Source organism: Nomascus leucogenys, chromosome X (assembly GCF_006542625.1).
Source record: "Nomascus leucogenys isolate Asia chromosome X, Asia_NLE_v1, whole genome shotgun sequence".
NCBI classification, from domain to species: domain Eukaryota; kingdom Metazoa; phylum Chordata; class Mammalia; order Primates; family Hylobatidae; genus Nomascus; species Nomascus leucogenys.
This window is the reverse complement of record NC_044406.1, coordinates 136,035,926-136,051,292: the sequence shown is the minus strand read 5'-3', so window position 1 is coordinate 136,051,292 and position 15,367 is coordinate 136,035,926. Positions and strand designations below refer to the sequence as shown.

Sequence of the window (15,367 nt, the reverse complement as noted above, 5' to 3'; positions counted from 1 at the left end):
GAGAAAATAGTGGTAGAAAGTCACAAAGAGACTGGCCCCAAGTCACAGATGCGTCCTTTATATCCACTGCCTCTAAACTACAGAAGGCTTTTTTGTGTAGAGGATTAGTTTCCTTTCTCCTCCCACATGTTAAAACAGTTCCATTTTCTTTCACACACCATATGATTTACCTGTTAAAATACACAGCTCGGTGGTTTCTAGTATATTCAAAGCTGTGCAACCATCACTCTCATTATCTAATTTTAGAACATTTTATTACCCTAAAAAGAAACCCCTTACCAGCCCCTCCCATTCCCCACCTTCCCCCTGGCCCTCAGCAGCTACTAATCTGCTTTCAGCCTCTATGGATTTCCCTGTTCTGGGCATTCATATAAATGGAATGATATAATATCTGGCCTTTTGTGTCTGGCTTCTTTTACTTAGCATGATATTGTCAAGGTCCATCCACGTTGTAGCATGGATCAGATATTCATTCCTTTTTATGGTCAAATAGTATTCCATTTTATGGGTAGACCACATGGTGTTTATCTGTTCCCCAGCTGATGGACATTCAGGTTGTTTCTACTTTGCAGCTGCTATGAATAGTGCTGCTGTGAACAGTTATGTACAGGTGTTTGTGTGGACTTAGGTTTTTAATTCTCTTGGGTGGAGTTGTGAAGTCATATGGTAATGCTATGTTTAACTTTGTAAGGAACCGTCAGACTATTTTACAAAGTTGCTGTGTCATTTTACAATCCCACCAGCAGTGTAGGAAGGTTCCAGTTTCTCTATGTCCTTGCCAACACTTGTTATTTTCTGTTTCATTTTTATTTTAGTCATCCTGGTAGGTGTGAAGTGGTAACTCATGATGGGTTTGGGTTTGATTTGCATTTCCCTAGTGACTAATGAAGTTGGGTGTCTTTTTTTTTTTTTTTTTGGAGACAGGGTGTTGCCCTGTCACCCAGGCTGGAGTGCAGTGGCACCATCAAGGCTCACTGCAGCCTCCACCTCCCAGGCTCAACCAATCTTCCCACCTTAGCCTCCTGAGTAGCTGGGGCTACAGGTGTGTACCACCATGCCCAGCTTTTTTTTTTTTTTAGTTTTTGTAGAGACAGGGTTTCGCCATGTTGCCCAGGCTGGTCTTGGAACTCCTGGGCTCAATTGATCCTTCTGCCTTGGCCTCCCAAAGTGCTGGGATTACAAGTGTGAGCCACCACACCTGGCTTGGGCATCCTTTTATGTGCTCATTAGATCATGTGTTGTGGAGTAAAATTCTGTTTAAGGCAAAGGGCACTAAACCGGGAACCAGGAGGTCCTGGCCCTACCCTGAATCACAGTGAGTCCTTCATGTTTCTTGTTAGACTTATCTGTTGCCAGATGCTTTATGGTATATCATTCCTTTATAAATGCATCTTACCATTCTCATCTTCCTACTTGAGAGCGGGGACCTTATTGATAAAATTCAACACTTCTGCTCTATGTTTTCAATTGCCACCTTCTCCCTTTTCTTAATTCTTTCCACTCACCTAAAAAGCTAAAGTTTTCCTTCATCCTGCAACATCTCTCTTTCCTCTGCCTCCCTTTTAATAAGCTGGTATCTTATCTCCTTTCTCCTTCAGGTGTCCACTCCCTACCTTTCTACCTCATCTGCCTTCGATTCTCAGTCACACTGGAGTGTGACTTCTGTCATCTGCCCCTCTTGTCTACTGAAAGGTTTCTCTAAGGCCACCAGGGTACCTGTATTTTTTAGGTTGATTATTGAAGTAGCAGATCCCAAATCATTGATACCAGTGACCTCTCTGAGGAGTGGAATTGGAAGGAAGGGGTGACCTCACTCCTTGCTGTAGAGTTGTTATTTGGGAGGATGTATATAAGAAAGTCCTTGAATTAGCTTGGTAGAGAGCAGGCAATGGTAGCAGTGTGGCATAGAACTGCTTATTTAGAGTTGGTAGCAGGAAATGTCTACATTAGTGATATCCAAATGATGGACCCCAATGACCTTTGAATTGACATTGGGGTCAAGCATTGTATGTAAACAGTCAATGACGTAGCTGGGTCATAAGTGTACTGCAATTTAAAAAATGTATTTAAATGTTGCTTTGATTAATAAATTGCAGAAATTTTAGAATCTGATAGGGGCAGGCCTTTAAAAAATTACTCTTGTTTTGAAATTTATTTTCCCATGCATTTTATTCACAGATATACTTTAGAGTCAAGTTTTTAAAAAAAGTCCATTGGGATTTTGATTGGAGTTGCATTGACTAGGTGAGAGTCTTAGGAAAATCAACCTTTTTTTCCTTTTTTTTTCCCTTCTCTCTCTCTCTTTCTTTCTTTCTTTCTTTCCCTTCCTTCCTTCCTTTCTTTCTTTCTTTCTTTTCTTTCTTTCATAGTATTAAGTTTTCCTATTCAAATTCAAGGTCTCTCTCTATTTAGTTCTGTTGTCTTTGTGTTTTATGACTTTTTTCAAATTTATTTTTCACATTGCTTGTTAGACTTATTCTCAAGTGCTCTATAGTATATATTCCTGTTGTGAATGGGACATTTTTCCCCCACGATGTTTTCTTCCCCCCCTTTTTTTTAGACAGAGTTTTGCCCTTGTTGCCCAGGCTGGAGTGCAGTGGTATGATCTTGGCTCACTGCAACCTCTGCCTCCCTGGTTCAAGTGATTCTCCTGTCTCAGCCTCCTGAGTAGCTGGGATTACAGGCACGTGCCACCATGCCCGGCTAATTTTTGTATTTTTAGTAGAGACGGGGTTTCACCATGTTGGCCAGGCTGGTCTTGAACTCCTGACCTCAGGTGATCCGCCTGCCTTGGCCTCCCAAAGTGCTGAGATTACAAGTATGAGCCACTACGCCTGGCCCCCTACTATGTTTTCTAAGTGATGATTGTTGGTGTCCGAGAAAGCTACTGGTGTGTGTGTGTGTGTGTGTATGTGTTTGAGATAAGGTCTTACTCTGTTGCCCAGGCTGGAGTGCCTAGCATTCTTGGTTAGCCACTTTACCTAACAATCATTTTATTTTTATTTCTCCTAGTTTTATTGTTTTGTATATTTTTAGTGTTGTTTTCTTTTTTTGAGACATGGACTCACTGTTGCCCAGGCTGGAATGCAGTGGTGCGATCACAGCTCACTGCAGCCTCAAACTCCTGGCCTCAAGCAGTTCTCCTGCCGTAGCCTCCTGAGTAGCTGGGATTATAGGCACATGCCACCACACTTGGCTAATTTTTAAATTTTATGTAGAAACGGGCTCTTATTATGCCCAGGCTGGTCTTAAACTCCTGGCCTCAAGTGATCCTCTTGCCTCCGTCTTTCTAAGTGCTGGGATTACAGGTATGAGCCACCATGCCTGGCCTTTCCTAGTTTTGCTCTTGATTCTGGTGGCATTTCCAGGTATATAACCATATTATCTGCAAATAGTGATGACTTTGCCTCTTCCAATATTTTTCCCTTTATAATCTCTTATCTGGTTCTCTTATTTGATTCTACTGGCTATTAAATAATAGTGGTGCTAATAGTCTCTTTGCTTGTTCTTGACTTTGGTTTTTGATATGTATTTTTATCACATTAAGGATAAATCCTGACTCCTATTTTTACTAAGGATTTGTCTTTTTAAAAAATCAGAATTGGATGCCAAATTTTATCAAGTGGTCCTTTGGTGTCTCCCAAGGTCTGTCTGCTTCTATTTAACCTGTTAATGTAGTAAATTCTATCAATAGTTTTTCTGTATATTTATGACTTTTTTTTTTTTTTTTTTTTTTTTTTTTTTTTTTTAGAGACAGGGTCTCGCTATGTTGTCCAGGCTGGTTTTGATCACCTGGGCTCAAGCAATCCTCCTGCATTGGCCTCCCAAAGTACCGGGAATATAGGCATGAGCCACCATGCCTGACCTAGATATGATTTTTATATCAGTATTTAAAAGTGAGATTAGACTGTAGTATAGTTTTTCTGTACTACCTTTTCCAGCTGTTACTAAAAGAAATGGGCAGTTTTTCTTATTTCTCTGCTCTGGAAAATTGGAACAGGAGAGAAATGATCTGTCTGTCTTTTGAGGACTGGCATAATTCTTTTGTGGACTGAGCCTAGGTTGATTCTTTTAGAGGGGTAATTCAAAGACAGCTTTCCTGTTCTTCCCCGTGGCATTTTCTCTGTTTAGATTTTTGTCTTTCTTCCTGACTAAATTTTGAAAATGTATATATTTCTGTGATGATAACCATTTCATCTAGTTGAATATAAGTTCCATAAAGGCAGGATTTAAAACATCTGTTTTGTTCACTGTTGTATTCCCAGGACCTAGAACAGGATAAGGCACATGCTAGGTGTTTGTAGATATTTGTCAAATGAATGAAAGAGGTAATCAATGAATAAAGCTATATTTTTCCCATTCATGAGAATGGAGCTGTATAAAGCTTTGTCTTACCATTATTTTGATTCGTTTTGTATTAGTAGTTACTATTTTCTCATTCCTAATTTATGTCAGCCCTTTTTTTCCTTGATTAGATTAGTGAGGTGATCTCTTTTGGTGAACATTTTTAAAAGAAACTAGGCAGAAGGAGCAAGTCACCTATTAGAAGAAAAGAACTCAGGTTCACTTCACCCTTCTTCATGACAATATTTGATGCCAGAAGAAATTCAGATAATGCCTCTACTAACTTAGAGGGCAAAAATGTGTGATCTAAGTTGTCATTCTCATGGAGAGGCAACACAAAAGCATTCTGAAAAATGTAAGGCTTCCTGTACACACATGTTCATAACAGCTTTATTCCTAATTGCCAAACACTGGAATCAGCCCACATGTCTCATACCATGGAATACAACTCAGTAATAAAAAAGAACAAACTATTGACACCACAACAACCTGGATGGATCTCAAATGCATCATGCCACATGAACAAAGGCAGTCTTAGAAGAATTCTGTATTAGTCTGTTTTCATGCTGCTGATAAAGACATACCTGAGACTGGGCAATTTACAGAAGAAAGGTTTAATGGACTTATAGTTCCACGTGGCTGGGGAGGCCTCACAATCATGGCAGAAGGCAAGGAGGAGCAAGTCACATCTTACATGGATGGTGGCAGGCAAAGAGAGAGTTTGTGCAGGGAAATTCTTTCTCATAAAACTGTCAGATCTTGTGAGACTTATTCACCATCATGAGAACAGCACAGAAAAGACCTGCCCCAATGATTCAGTTACCTCCCACCGGGTCCCTCCCACATCACATGGGAATTCAAGATGAGATTTGGGTGGGGACACAGCTAAACCATATCAAACACGTACTGCATGATTCTAATGTGACATTCTTGGAGTAACACTATTATAGAGACGGAGAACAGAGTAGTGGTTGTCAAGGGTTAGGGACAGGTGTGGGGGAAAGAGGAGGTGGGAGAGAGGTAGGTACTCTTATAAAAGGGCAGTACAGGGGATCCTTGTGGGGATTAAACTGTTCTTTATCTTGACTGTGGTGGTGGTTACATGACTCACTCATGTGATAAAGTTGTATAGAACTTAATGAACACACACAAATGAGTGCAAGTAAAACTGGGGAAATTCTGAAGAAGATGTGTGGTTATATCAATGTCAGTATCTTGATTGTGATAGTGTACTATAATTTTGCATAGTGTGATATTTGGGTAAAGTAAACTGAGCTAAGTGTACAAGGGATCTCTTTGTATTATTTCTTATACCTGTCTGTGAATCTGTAATTATCTCAATAAAAATTTCAATTAAATAATGTAATGCTTTAGGAATTACATGTCACTCAGCAACCCTCCTGGAGACATCTACTTAATAGTATAACACAGCCAAGCAAGAGGGTTGTACTCAGAAAAGGGGAGGCCAAGGGAGGAAAGAGGTGGCAGTAAACACTGAAGTATTTAAACAGATCTCAAGGTAATTGATCAGATAGAGAGAGATGCCTGGCAGGAAGGCCTGAGTTCAGAGCTTGGGAGCCACTCTGAGTGTGGGGACCTAGTTTGTGGAGGGGAGCTAAAATAAAAACTAAAATCATAGGAACAGGTGGAATCACTCTGGGAGGATGGGGGAACATGAAAGATTTCTGTCTTTCTGGGGAACACCGAAATTGAAGAGCTAGACAGAGCCAGATCAGTGAAGGCCACCAAGTAGGAGCGATGAGTGAGATAGGACAAGATTCAGAGGAGGAAAATGTTGCAGAGGTTCAGGACAAAGTGTTTCAAGGAAGGTTGCCCAGTGACGTCAAAGCCAGTAGAGGAGTCAAAAGAATGAGGCCTCAAGCCTGCCAGGCGCAAACCTGGGTGTGGCATTTCCCCTGAAGGCTCCCTCTCCTGAGATACTCCCCCTGCCCCCCGCCCCCATTTGGTGGATGGCGCCATCCTTCTAGCCTGTATGCTAGGGGACACATGTAGGTCATTTCACAACCCTCTCACTCCTGCAGCCCCCCTGAACTCTTCCCACTGGCCTTTCTCACCTGCCTTCCTCTTTTCCTGGGGCCGTTCCTTGCCACACACTCTGTTCCCACTCTCCCAATTTCTTCTTCCTCACTAGCATCTTCCTGTTCTGAGAATGATGGGCTACTAAACCACTAAGACCTGACTCGGGAGGTTTCCTCTGCCTGAAGGCCATCTCCGTCTACTCCCAGAGAATGGCTGCTCATGTCTCTGAGCCTAGCTCCAATGCTACCTACTCCCTAAAAGCCTGCAGGCAGAGCTAGTCGCTGCTGCTGGCATCGGGTAGCACCTCATGTGTGAAGCTCTCACAGCGCCATTTGTTTAAATGTCTCTGCCACTAGACCGAGGCCAAGAACTCTGGTTTTCTAATCTTTCTGTCTCCTCTAGTACCTGGTACTCCATAGGTCTTTGGTTTATGGTGACTAAATGGTCCCATGCTAACTTCCTGGTTCTATAATCATATGAAAAGCATTCACTGCAGGATTTCCTTTGAAATGAAAGCTCCTTAGGTCATTGGAAATAGGATTGAATTTGCAGAAACTTGAATCACAGCAGCAGGTTCAGAACTTGTGTTCAAGCAGGGCACCCTGGTCCCTGGAAGGTACATCCTGTTTCATGTTTGGGTAGTCAGGCTCAGGCCCTGGTTGGAGGCCAGGTGTATTTATAGTGAGCCAGGCATGTGACTCATCTCTTCCCCATCTCATGCTCTGGGTGCTTGGCTCCTTCTCATTCCTCTTCTCTCTTCCTGTTATGTAGACCAGCCTCAGTTTTAGATGGTAGACTCCAGCCCGATTCCCTGCAGTGTCTCACTAGAATCATCTTTATGCTACCTTCCCTGTGAACGTAGGATCCTGAAATGGACTTTTCTTTTTTTATGGCTTTAAAAAAATTGAGATACAATTCACATCCCATACAATTGACCATTTTAAAATGTGCAATTCAATGGCATTTAGTGCGTTCACAAGGCTGTGCATCTCTCACCAGCTCTGAAACACTTTCATCACTGCAAAAAGAGACCCTGTATCTATTAAGCAGTCACTCCATATTTGTCCCACCTTACAACCCTGGGCAACCACGAATTATCTATTCTCCTACTGATGGACACTTGGGTTATTTTCACTTTAGAGCTATTACAAATCAAGCTGCTGTGAATATTTATGTCCAAGGCTTTTTGGGGACATGTTTTCATTTCTCTTGGATGGAACCTAGGAGTGAGATTGCTGACTCATGGGGTGTGAATATGTTTAACTTTTTCTAAGAAACAGTTAGAATTTTCCAAAGTGGTTGTACCATTTTCTACTCCTACCAGCAGTATATGAGTTCCAGTTCCTCTGCATCGTATCCAATATTTGCTGGTGTTCAGCTCCTCCGGCTTTGATTTTTCTGTCATTCCAATCTTATCAACCTTCAGTCTGAATCTGTGGATGCCTTCCCTACCTGCCTCCTGTTTCTAGTGCTTTCATGAATATATTCACTTGTAGGCTGCTTTTCTGCTATTTTCCAGGGGTTTTGAGAGATAGAGGATATAAATATGAGTGCTTGAGCAAGAGGTCAGAGCCTATTTTTAGTTATGTGAGTAATCTCTGGTGTGGGGTTACAGCTTGAAGTTGAACGCAAAAAAAAGGACCAACTGTTCCCCTGTCTTGTCATTTTCCTCCTTTCTGCATTTTCAAAGCAGCAAATAGCAAAAATGATTTCTGTGTCTTCTAAGCCTTCTGATAAAGGAATATTAACCTTTTGGCCCAAGCCTTACTGCACATCCAAGAATAAGTTATTTAAAAGGAAATGGGACCATTGACATTTCCCACAATTTTAAATGTTAAAAATCCTTTTGTGTGTGGGAGGCATAGGGATTGTTTCGCTAGTTCCCGTAGATGCTCAGCCCTCAGCCAGCGAGCCAGATGGGCGCGAGTGCTCCTGTCACTCCTTGCATTCCCCCTCTTCTCAGGAGTGTGTGTGCACAGTTCTGCTTGTCCCTTATTCAGGAAAATAACTGCTTGCTGCCTTTTCTTCCCTCCTGGAGCAAGGCGGGCTCTCCCAAGAGAGTTAGGGATTCTGGGGCTGCTAGGATGGGGGGTGCAGTGCGGTGGGGTGAGACAGTGGCTCTGGCTGTCACAGCCCCTGTTAAAGGAGGGGTGTAGGAGGTGGAGCCTTTCTGGTGGCAGCAGTTCCTGAGCCTGGGAGGAGGGAGGAATATGTAATGAGGACATCCTTTGTGACCAGGCATTAAAACATTGAATATGAAACCTGTAGTTCTGGGGTTTGATGCATTGATTAGTATGACACCTCCACGGAGCAGGATGACAAATTTGTAACCTCTGCCTCACTGGCTAAGAGATTCTTCTGCTTCAGCCTCCTGAGAAGCTGGGATTACAGGCACATGCCACCATGCCCGGCTCATTTTTGTACAAACTGCTTCCTGGCAGTTTAGTACCATGAAGGCATTGCGACTTGTTTGCTCCAGCCTCTGGAATTATGGCTCAAAATCTGTGCACTCTGTAATTCGTCCGCCTGTCTTTGGCTGTCTGTTAGTCCATCAGAGCTCTGTTGCATGGAACATAAACATGCTTTCACAGAGGAACATGCCAGCCTGGGAGGGAAGCCCAGGCAGTAGGCTTGCTGACTTTGAACATCTCCCTTAAGCAGAACTTAGCATAGCCAGAGAGGGTGGGGTTGGGGTGGGCAGAGCAGAGAAGAAACCTAATTATGCAAATTTTGATCTTAAAGCTTTATTCGTATGTTTCCTGGCAGGCTGTTCTTTAATCTCAAGAGCAAGATTGCTCAGAATTACCATATATTCTAGTTAATTGCATTAAAATTATAGCAAAGGTTGTTTTTGCTATAATCAAGAGTGATTCTGATTAATACTTATGAAATCAAATGCCTCACCAGTGGTGGGGATGAGAACAACCTTGCCAATCAGCTATTTATTCCCTCCCCATCTTCCCTCCCCAGTCTTCCCTCCCCAGTCTCCCCTCCCCATCTTCCTCCAAAAGGCCAAAGATACAAACATGTTTGAAAGAGTTTTTTTTTTTTAAACTGCTTGCTTATATGGATAGTCATTTTCAAAGAACACTTCTCAAAGAGGGAGTCTGATTATTTTCTTCTCTCTTTAGTACAAAGGTTGTAAAATAGCTCTTTATTGAGGAAGGCAAGGAGAGGGCCTGAGCAGACGCCTTGGCTGGCAACAGTGACACAAGCACATGCTGTCCTCTCCTGACTGGCTAGCTGTGGACTGGCAGCCACTCAGGGCACTCTGAAGGGTGTTTTCTGTCAGATCAGTAGAGCACCTTGGGAAGATCCAGAAGAAATCTGGAGAAGACACAATCACACATATACAGAAAACATTAGAATTGCATACAAATATGAGATAGAAACAAAGTGGAAATGAACTAGAGAGTAAGGTATGTCCAAAGTGCTTAGTGGAGGGACCAGGGTGATGGCAGTGGGCCTGAAGGAAATGACTGGATGCAAGAGGGATTTGTTAGGTCGAATTGACTGGCCTCATTGATGGGCCGGATGTGGGTGATGAGGGGAAGGAGTTGTCATGGGTGATGCCCAAGTTTCTGGCTTGAGGAGCAGTGGTGCCATTTCCTCAGATGGCAATGGTTTGTACAGGTCTCCCTGAGCACATGGGAGTTAGATGCTGAGAATGAACTTACAAGGTGAGATTTCCAGGAGGTTCCTTTGGAGGTTCTTAGGCTGGATACAGAACCTAGACATTCCTACTAGTGATGAGAGAACAGACTCACAAGGAGAGGCATTTCACAGGGACCGTCATCGGGACAAGCTCATTTTCAGAAAATACTAAACTTATCCAGGAAAGTCTCATTCACTTGCCTTGACCATGAGAGAAACTATTGAAGAGCAGAGAATTTGGCAGATTGCAAAAGAGAACATCACAGAAATCTGATTCAGCATCATAGTCATCTTTGTTTATTGATTCTGATATGTGTAACTCAGTTTTAATCATCTTCTGCCACGAGGCCATCACAAGTATGCTTCCATCGATTCTATTCAAAGGATTGGAGTCTTCACAGGAAACCACCTACATCCCTGAGCCTCTGTCCTCTTAAAACCCAGGCTGATAGCAACAGAAAGTTAAACACCACATGTTCTCACTCATATATGGAAGCTAAATAAAGTTAATGTCATAGAAGTAAAAAGTGGATTCGAGGATACTAGAGGCTGGGAAGGGTAGGGGGAAGGGGGCAGTTAGGAAGAGACTTGTTAAAGGATACAAAATTACCGCTACATAGGAAGAATAAGTCTAGTGTTCTATACTATGTTAGGATGACTACAGTTAAGAATATATGTTTCTTGTGTATGTGTGCGACAAGAGTCTCACTCTGTCGCCCAGGCCGGAGTGCAGAGATCTTGGCTCACTGCAACCTCTGCCTCCCAGGCTAAGCGATTCTTCTGCTTCAGCCTCCTGAGTAGCTGGGATTACAGGCATGTGCCACCATGCCCGGCTAATTTTTTGTATTTTTAGTAGAGACGGGGTTTCACCGTGTTAGCCAGGATGGTCTTGATCTCCCGACCTTGTGATCCGCCCATCTCGGCCTCCCAAAGTGCTGGGATTAAAGACGTGATCCACCGTGCCCGGCCATGTAGTTTTAGTAGAGACAGGGTTTCACCATGTTGGCCAGGCTGATCTCGAACTCCTGACCTCAGGTGATCCACCCGTCTTGGCCTCCCAAAGTGCTGGGATTACAGGCGTGAGCCACCGCACCCGGCCCACATTATGTTATTATATGTATCAGCACATCACTATATGCCCCATGAATATGTACTACAGTTAATTATTTTGAGACAAGGTCTCAGTCTGTTGCCCAAGCTGGAGCGCAGTGGGGAGATCTCAGCTCACTACAACCTTTGCTTCCCAAGCTCAAGTGATCCTCCTGCCTCAGCCTCCCAAGTAGCTGAAACTACAGGCGAATCCCACCACACCTGGCTACTTTTTGTATTTTTGGTACAGACAGGGTTTTGCCACGTAGCCCAGGCTGGTCTTGAACTCCTGTACTCGAGAGATCTGCCTGCCCCATCCTCCCAAAGTGCTGGAATTACAGGTGTGAACCACCTCCAGCCATGTACAACTATTATTTGTCAATTAGAAAATAAAAGTAAAAAAGGAATGTCTTCAGTAAACATACAGTAATAAGGAAAGTGTTTTTGCACATTTAAAAAACCAGAACACAAAAAAACAGGCTGATGAGTAGGAAGAAATAGGTCCTAGGAGCTACCTGTTTTTTTTTTCTTTTGATTTTTAAATTTTAGAACATTTTGGATTTATAGAAAAATTGTGAAAATAGCAGAGTGTTCTCATGTGCTACACACCCAGTTTCCCCTGTTCAAAAACCTTTATAAAAATTGATGTATCATTGTACATATTGTAGGGGTACCTGTGATACTCTGATACATGTATATCATGTGTAATGATCAAATCAAGGTGATTAGAATAGCCACCACCTCATACATTTATCATTTCTTTGTGTTGAGCACATTATAATTCTTCTCATCTAGCTATTTTGAAATATACAATAAATTCTTGTTAACTAGAGTCACTCTACTGTGTTATATAATACTAGAACTTAATCTTTCTAACTGTATCTTTGCACCCATTTAAAAGTTTAATTTTTTTTTTAATAGAGACAGGGTCTTGTTATTTTGCTTAGGCTGTTCTTGAACTCCTGTCCTCAAGCAATCCTTCTGCCTTGGCCTCCCAAAGTATTGAGATTACAGGCATGAGCCACTGCACCCAGCCTTTTTGTACCCATTGTCTGACCTCTTTATCCTTCTCTTATTATTGACATTGCAAATTAGTATAGTACATTTATCACAATCAATAAACCAGTATTGATATACTGTTATTAAAGTCCATGTTTTATTCAGAATTCCTTAGTTTTTTCCTGATGTGTTTTTTTTTTTTGTTATTGTTCCAGGATCCCATCCCCTACCTGGGCATTTTGCATCTGAGAATTGCTGGGCTGAATGGTCAAGAATTCCAAGAGCACAGTTCCCCATGTCTTTGGGTTCTCTGCAGGCTGATAGTTGAAGGATTCCTAAAATTGGTTTTTTATTTTGTTCTGTTTTTTGAGACAGGGTCTCACTCTGTTACCCAGGCTGGAATGTAGTGGCACAATCACGACTCACCACAGCCTCCACCACCCCTGGGCTTAAGTGATTCTCCCACTTCAGCCTCCAGAGTAGCACGGGCTATAGGAGTGCATTACCACGCCCAGCCAATTTTTGTATTTATTGTAGAGATGGGTTTTCACTACATTGGCCAGGCTGGTCTCGAACTTCTGGGCTCAAGCAGTCCTCCCATCTTGGCCTCCCAAAGTGTTGGGATGACAGGTGTGAGCCACTACACCTGGCCCCCTAAATTAGGTTTTTAAAAATACCACTACCCAAACTTCAGTATAGTTTTCATCTTCTTTTTCCTATTGCTATTGCATGTGATGGAGTTTGAGGTGACTCAATGATTCCATTTCCAAGTAGGTCCATGGAAAAGTGTGTTGTTGCTGGGGATGGGGAGAGTCACCACTTCCTGAAGGCCTCCCGTACAGTCACTGTGATGGGCCAGGCCTTGTTTGGCGTCCTAGTCTAACCATGTTGGCTGTCTGATGCAGAAAGTGGAGTTCATCTCACATCTCAGGTCACCATGGAAGGTGTGCAAGACCCCTCTCTTATTTTAAACATTATTTATTTATCTATCTATTTATCCATCTATGTAGTCTATCTAATTTGTCAGTCAATCAATCATAGCTCACTGCAGCCTTGAACTCCTGGGCTCAAGCAGTCCTCCTGTCTGAGCCTCTCGAGTAGCTAGAATTACAGGCATACCCCACCCTACCATGCCTGGCTAATTTTTAAATTTTTATAGAGATGGAATCTCACTATGTTGCCCAGGCTGGTCTCAAACTCTTGGCCTCAAGAGATCCTCCTTCCTGGGCCTCCCAAAGTGTTAGGATTATAGGCATGTACCACCATGCCTGGCCTTACTTTGGCTTGTATTAGTTTATATTCTCCTTTATCCTCCATCTATACTTTCCCCCCCTCTCCTCATTAAGCACCACTCTTTTTTTCCTCCCAATTTTTTCCTGTGGTGAAATACACATATGTAAAATTTACTTTTTTTTTTTTTTTTTTTGAGACAGGGTCTCGCTCCATCTCCCAGGCTAGAAGTACAGTAGCATGATGTTGACCAAATGCAGCCTCTGCCTCCTGGGCTGAAGCAATTCTCCTGCCTCTGCTTTTCAAGTAGCTGGGACCACAGGTGTGCACCACCATATCCAGCTAATTTTTATATTTTTTATAGGGATGGGGTTTCATGTTGCCCAGGCAGGTAAATTTACTATCTTAACAGTTTTTAAGTCTACAATTCCATGGTATTAACTACATTCACATGGTTGTGAAGCACCTGTTCTTTATATGTCATTAAATATGCACATACCCTTGTGAAATATGTAGAGTGCATGTGTGCTTTTTATGAATAATATTGTGCTGATCTGTTTCCTACTGTCTGCACTCAGAACCATGTTTTCAAGATCTCTTCATGTTGCTATATCTGCTTTGTTGCTTCCAATTTTCCTAGGGTGTGACACCCAAGGTGTCTCCAGTTCCCTGTTCCACAGTCAGCGCAGCAGCAAGCATCCTTCTCCATGTGCCCAGGAGCAGAATATCACATCATGGGGTACACCCCAAGTGCTGCCAGGTGGCTTCTAGGATGACTGCTGGTTCATACTCCCACCAGTAGGGCCCATGGGCTTCCATATTTCCACGTGCTTCCCGAATCCATTCATCTTTTGAATTTGTGCCTTCATGGTAGATGTGAAAAGGTATCTCGTGCTAAGCAGCTGCGATAAAGTTTGCACATCTGCAGTGTCATGCACGGTGCTTTGTGCACGTGTGGATGCCTTGTTATCTTCTGGCCTGGGAGGGAATCTTTAGTTTGGTCAGATGAAGATGTCATTTGTTACCTGTCATCCTCCTTCCCAAGCTGTGTTCTTCCTCCTTTAAGAACCTTCTCTCAAGCTCCTAGCTTCCAGGAAGCCTGTCAGATTAACTTACCTACTCTACTCCTTACTCTTGATTATTCCAGAATACTTACGTAATGTGTGCTTGTACAGCTTTCCTAGGGCTGCTGTAACAAAGTATCACAAACTGAGTGGCTGAAAACAACAGAAATGTATTGTCTCCCAACTCTGGAGGCTAGAAGTCTGAGATCAAGGTGTTGGGAGGGCCATTCTCTCCCTGAAGGCTCTAAGTAGAAGAATCTTGTCTCTCCCTGCTGCTGGTAGTGGCCATCAGTCCCTGGCATCCCTCAGCTTGCAGCTGCATCACTCTAATCTCTGTGTCTCCATCTTCACATGGAATTCTCTCCTGAGTCTGTTTCCAAGTTTGTGTCTTCTTATAAGAACACCTCATGTTGGATTAGGGCCCACTTTTATCCATTATAACTTCAGCTTAACTTGACTATATCTGCAAAGACCATTCATCCAAATAAGATCACATTCATAGGTTTTGGTTGGGTATGAATTTGGGAGGACACTATTCAACCCAGTACAGTGATACAGGCAGATTTCACTGCAGCAAATAGAAGCATACAAACAAACAAACAAACAAAAAACACCAAAAGAAAGGCTGCTCATGCCCCAATCATGAGCCAGCCTGGAAGTTTATGTGGCTGCTCCTCTTGGAGCCGTTGCTACAAGATCCACATGGAAAGTGAAACAGATGGCAAATGAATTCTTGCTCCTTGAGTTGCTGCCTTTGATTGCTTTGTGCTTTAGTCTTTTCATCTGAAAATAGGAGTGTGATCATCCTACCTTTACATGACTAGTGCAATAATTTACAAGAGTAGCAAATTAAGTTCCTTGTGCACAGAGTTGATCCCTACTGGAAGCCCCTCCCCATGGTTTGGGTTCCAGTGACCAAAAGATGTTTTCCTCAGGTAAATAAAAGG

The 15,367-nt window shown here is 42.7% G+C and overlaps 1 protein-coding gene across 3 annotated transcripts in view; it reads left to right on the top strand.

The window, feature by feature from the left end:
- Positions 1–15,367, top strand: part of CD99L2 (CD99 molecule like 2) — a 125,071-nt gene that overhangs the window by 15,814 nt on the left and 93,890 nt on the right. The window lies entirely within an intron of this gene.